General features: G+C 47.9%; 1 non-coding gene across 1 annotated transcript; it reads right to left on the bottom strand.

Annotated features, from left to right (window-relative positions):
* Window positions 1-4621: 4621 nt before the first annotated feature.
* On the bottom strand, window positions 4622-4729 carry LOC116632492. The gene has a single exon (XR_004299432.1). It is a non-coding gene; the product is annotated as a U6 spliceosomal RNA (small nuclear RNA).
* Window positions 4730-6104: the final 1375 nt, after the last annotated feature.

Below are 6104 nucleotides of genomic sequence, written 5' to 3' on the forward strand. Positions count from 1 at the left end.
GTTGTAGATGGAAAAGATAAGGGGAGGAAAAGGAAGAGAAGAGGGATTAACTCCTACCACAAGGCTGCCTAAGTGAGCAACTCAGCCCTTCCAATCAACTGTTCCCATCTTTGTAATCACCATGTGGCATAATGACCATGCCCCCATCACCCTGATGACGTGCTTATTTCATTAAGTAATCATAGGTACAGATGCCATCACCTGACTCTTTATGAGGTCCAGGGTGCCAGTTCTGCTCCCCACAGTATTATCTTTTCAGAACAGTGAGCCTGCGGCTATATTTCCCATGACGTCACACTGCTCTCAGTATGCATCGTCCCACCACACTTCCAGTCCACGTGGACATTCTTCATAACTCCCGTCCTTAAAAATGTCCCCAATTGTTTCAATGGCAGGAACAAACAAACAAAATCTAAAAAGTTAAAACACACACACATACACACACAAAGATCATAAGCGTAAACAGTAGTTGGTCACAATGCCTGAAATTATTTCTTTGGGTCCAGAATGCCTCTGGGTAGCTGAACGGACTACATTACCATTCCAATCTTTGGCTACCATCCAGACCCCTCTGCTCCACTGCTGACAAGCTGAGATACATGGGGGGGGGGGGGGGGGAGATGGACACGACTCCCTCGGCCTCCTCTTTCTCATACCAGGAGGTTTCTAAGGACCCCTCCACCTCTAATTTATAAGTCAAAGTAAGCACCTCAGACAGATGAGTTGAAAGCATGGGGAGCAAGGCCTTCTGGGACAGAGCCCAGTGCAGGGCAGGAGTGGCCCGGCTTGCTGTGGGACAGGAGGGCGGTGCCAAAGGCAGACTTTGCCACCCGGCTCCTCTCCAGAGGCTCTCCGTGGCAGAAGGGAGTCTGAGCTCACCTGGTCTGACCACCAGACGTGAAAACCACCTGCCCAATTTCGAAGAAGCCTAACTGCTGACTTTTCTTGTAAAAACATCCTCTTTATTTATTTATTTAAAAAAAGATTTATTTATTTATTTATTTATTTATTTTATTTATTTATTTTAGAGAAAGAGAGCGAGCACAAGCAGGGGGAGCAGCAGAGGGAGAGAGAGAAGCAGACTCCCGGCTGAGCAGGGAGCCCTACAAGCATGTATCCCAGGACCCTGAGATCATGACCTGAGCTGAAATCAAGAGCCAGACACTCAACTGACTGAGTCACCCAGGCACCCCCACCCACAATATCCTCTTTAGATAAGTGGCCAAAAAAAAAAAAAAAAAACAACCTTTCAATCCCAGAATATAATTATTTTCCAATTTAGTTGCTCAGAGACTAGTTCTCCCTTCTCTGCTTCCAGCTTTGATTGCAAGCTCCATCCACCCCTTGTGGTGGTTCCAGAGCGGTTCATTCTTACAGTCTCATCTAAGAGAGAAAGGTTTCTCTTTTCTGATCACAAATGCAACACATGCTTATTAAGTTTATTGAAGGGACGCCTGGGTGCATCGGTAGATTAAGTGTCTGTCTTCGGCTGAGGTCATGATCTCAGGGTGCTGGAATCGAGCCCTGAGTCAGGCTCCCTGCTCAGCAGAGAGTCTGCTTCTCCCTCTCCCTCTGCTCCTCCCCACCCCCACTTGTGCTCTCTCTCTCTTTCTCGCTCTATCTCAAATAAAATCTTTTAAAAAAAGGTTATTGAAAAAAGAGTGGAAAATACAAAAATAAGGGAGGGGATGGAATCAGGGATAACTACTCTTTTTTTTTTTTTTTTAAGATTTTATTTATTTGACAGAGAGAGAGAGCACAAGTAGGCAGAGTGGTAGACAGAGGGAGAGGGAGAAGCAGGCTCCCTGCTGAGTAGGGAGCCCGATGTGGGGCTCGATTCCAGGACCCTGGGATCATGACCAGAGCCAAAAGCAGACGCTCAACTGACTGAGCCACTCAGGTGCTCCCAGAGATAACTACTCTTTTTTTTTTTTAAGATTTTATTTTATTTATTTGACAGAGAGAGACACAGTGAGAGAGGGAACACAAGCAGGGGGAGTGGGAGAGGGAGAAGCAGGCTCCCGGCCGAGCAGGGAGCCTGATGTGGGGCTCGATCCCAGGACCCTGGGACCATGACCTGAGCCGAAGGCAGACGCTTAACGACTGAGCCACCCAGGCACCTCCCAGAGATAACTACTCTTAACAGATAGCTTTCTACTTCAACCTATCTTTTTAAAAATTAGATTGAGATTATATTAACTTTTTTTACTTACTTTTCCTCACTCAACAAGAGTGAACATTTCCCCAGATTGTTAAATATTCTTCCATAGCACCATTTAAAATTATTTAAAATTAATTATTATTGTCATCTTCTTATAGATCTTAATATATTTGATCTGCTGAATAGCCAGATTATTTCAGATGTTTGCTGTGTTTAAGATAACACAGAGATAAACATATCCTAATAAATGCATCTCTTTCTGTAGTCTTAGACTATTTCTTCAGGAAAAAATGTTTTTAGAGATGGGTGGATATGACACATCAAAAATTGTTTATTTTAGAAGCTTTTAATGATTATTATCAAATTGCCCTTTAGAAACAAAGCAGTAATTTATAGTCCCATCAACAGTGTATGAGTTGTCCATCTCCTCAAATCTTCACCAGCATTAGGTGTTACTGTTTGTTATTTTTTAAGTAAGCTCTCCACCCAACGTGGGGCTCAAACTCATGACCTGGAGATCAAGAGTCACATGCTCTAGGGACTGAGCCAGCCAGGGGCCCCGGGGGGTTACAGCTTTTAAAAATCTTTACTAATCTGATCATTGTGCCCTACCATTAATATCCACATACTCAAGCGGCAGAGTAGGGAAAAAGATTTTTTATGGAGGTGAAAAGAACCTAAGAGATGGGGAGTTGTGAATTCTAAAGCATAATCTAAGCACGCAATCAATAAATATCTGCACAAGTACTATGGAGATCTTTCTCAGCAGAGTTGCTTTAGGATGGCGGCCATATTGCTGGAGTAGGGTACCTGCTTCGTAGTCCATAGTACTGATCAGCTACCGGACAGTGAGCCAACAGTGAGACCTCGGTCTCAGCTTTCTGTTATGTGAAATGGTGACAGGAACACTTCAAGCTGTGCATCCCACAGGTTGACCAGTGACAAGGAAAGAAGAAAATGTGCGTAAGAGTCCTTTGGAAACCCCGAAAACACTGTATATATGCAGCGGGTTGTAACTCCTGCTGTCACTGACCACAGTGAATATTATAGCTGATCATATTGTTTTTAGACAAATGATCCCATAATCCCTAGTCAACTACAAGTCTTCTCTCTGCAGCCCGGCAGGATTAGACCAACATCCTGGAGATCTGCTCAACTCCTCTGGGTGAGAGGGAGAGTGCTCTGAGACACTTCCTAACCACCCAGGATCTCACAGCTTCAGGAACTAACTCTGCGGGCGCAGAACAAAGACGCTTGAAAAGCAGTCAGGCACGTCAGAGGAGTGGAGGACCAGTGTTCGCTCTCACCCCTGGGCCCTGAAAGCTACTTATCCTTAGTGTCAGGGAGCAAGACCCACCAAGGTCTTGGGAGGGAGGGGGCTGGGGAGAGAGGTGGTGGCCCTCAAACAGGGCCGGATTTGAGGTCTCTGTCAAGTAACTGTGTCTGTAGGGACCTCTATGGACCCTGTTCTCATCCAGACTCATCTGCGTGATCACTACTTCTATCAGAAATGTCTCCTGCCTTTAGGGGCGCCTGGCTGGAGGCGATTCTTGATCTTGGGGTTGTAAGTTTGAGCCCCATGTTGGGTGTAGCGATGACTTTAAAATCTATAACAAAAAAGAAATGCCCCCCGTCTTTAAAGAGATATGTAGTAAGGAGGAATGGTCTTGGCCACGGAGTCCAACAAGCCTGGGTTAAATCTTGGCTCCGTCACTTTTTCACCCTGCGTCTCTGTTCCTCACCTACAAAACGGGGACAATACTAGCTACCCTCCAGGACGCGGTGTTCAAAGGACTAGGCGGGTGGCTTCGCCCCCGGGCCCTCCTCAAAGGTGCTTTGTTCTTGGTGGGGGATGGTAGGAAGCTGTCGCTTGCCTGGAATCCCCGGTGAAATGGCAGAGAACGACAAAGGCCCGTGAGAGGCTGGCAAGGAGAGCAAGGGACTTGGGGCGTTTGGATTTGATGCGAAAGATCACCGGGGGACAGGCAGGCCCAGAGAGAAGGGTTCTGGAAACGGGGAGGCGGGAAATCCCGGGCGGGAGCGTGGGGCAAGGATTCCCCGCCGGGCCGGGCAGGCGGCAGAAACCAGCTCGCTCCTGCTGTCCTCCGTTTGCGAGCTTTCATTAGCGTGTGAAGGAAGGGCCGCCGAATGCCCGCCGAGCCTTTGGGCCTTTGGAGCCGCGCCAGCGCTCGCCGGGTGCGCGTGGGGCAGGGAGCGCGAGGGCCGCGGCCGCCGGTTTCCCGAACGCAGACCCATCGCCAGTGCCCGACGCCGCGCCGCCCTGGAGCTCTTCTAGCCCGGCTAAGGCCGAAATCCGTTCCAGTCACGGCACTCCCCAAGTTCTCAGCTACCTCTGTGATTGATCCAATTTAGAAAGCATAGTGATTTGGGAAAGAAAAACAAATATTGTAATAGGAATGGGTAACGTGTTGAATTATTTATTTTTATTGTTATTTATTTTTCTGTATGGAACGCTTCACGAATTGGCCTGTCTTCCTAGCGCAGGGGCCTTGCCAAACTCCTCTGTATGGTTCAGATTTTTAGTGTATGTGCTGCCCAAGCGAGCACATGTTGAATTGTTAACTCACTTGCACGATTTCTTATGAAATACAGACCAGTACTGCCCTCGTGTTAGAAATAACATGTTTCAGAAGCACGTTCCGACACAGATGCCGAACTCCTAACCTTACAGTGGCCGCGCGTTCCTTGAACCAGTACGTGCTTGAGTTACCAGAAGCTTCCCTGAATGTTTGCACTCTAACAAGAAATTTGGTGTTTATTTCTTAGGGGGAAAAAAAATAAGGCCAGGCCAATCTTTGGCTTTGGAGCCCACGGATGGCAAGCAGGTGTATCCAGGGATTCAGGTCTGCATCCCTGAAAGCACTGCATCTGAGACTGTCTTGTCTTCCTCCTCTGAAAGGGAGACAGATGGAGTGGAAGAGCGTGGAGTTTAAAGCACAAAGGATCCCAGCTTTGTCCTGCCAGCTCTACTGCCCTGTTACATAGCCACAGTTCAGCCCAGCTATTCTGAAATGAGACTCACTTTAGACATGCAAATGACTCACCCAGGAGTATGGAATCAGCGCCTGACAAGTCGCACTGTGGCTTTGAAGACCATTTGGGAGCCTGCTGTGTTCTGCCAGGAATACCTCCCGGGGGTTGCAGTTGGAGCTAAAGGAGATCAGGACTACAGATGGGTTTGGAAAAATGGAAAGTACTAAAGGAACACTCAGTTTTATAAAAGCACTGAGTCCTGAGTAAGTTGCAGGCCACTGAACCAGTCCTTGCAATAGGCAAGATTCTGCAAGGACTCTCTTCTCTTGGCCAGGGTAGACTCAGTCTTGGTCTAAAGCTGCTTCCGTTCCTAATCTCTGGTTTCCAATCTTTCTCTCCTTCTCTTCCCCTGCCCCCTGCCCCCTCCATTGATTGGGCTCTCCCTCGGGTGTAATCCTCTGCCGGATTTAGCCAAGGACACTGCAGCGTCATGGTCGAAGAGAAAAATAAACCTGTGCCCCGAAACAGTAAAGCTTGAGCGGGCAGAGTAGAAGCAGGGCAAGGTGAGGAGGAGGTGGAGGAACCCACAGAGGAGGGAGCTGTGAAGACAATGGGAGGAGAAGCCTAAGGTTTAACACGCCACAGAAGTGCCCACTGCAAATTCCTTATTGCTCAGTGAGCAGCAGTCTCCCCAGCCGCCTTCAAAGCTGCTGCTGCCTTGTCAGATGCTAAAATGCCTCCTTCCAGGATGCATTTCCATTTCCAAAGGGACTTTGCATTTCAATATAACTGTGCTAGACAGAATAACTCGAGAGGCAGCATGGCCTCATTGGTTAAGAGCTAGGACTCCCCCGGGGCAAAACTGCTAGGGTTTGAATCTCAACTTTGCCACTTAGGAGCTCTGTGATCTTGGGCAAGATAATTAACCTCTCCGTGCCTGAGTTTTTCT

Source organism: Phoca vitulina, unplaced genomic scaffold (assembly GCF_004348235.1).
Source record: "Phoca vitulina isolate PV1807 unplaced genomic scaffold, GSC_HSeal_1.0 scaffold6, whole genome shotgun sequence".
Taxonomy (NCBI): Eukaryota; Metazoa; Chordata; class Mammalia; order Carnivora; family Phocidae; genus Phoca; species Phoca vitulina.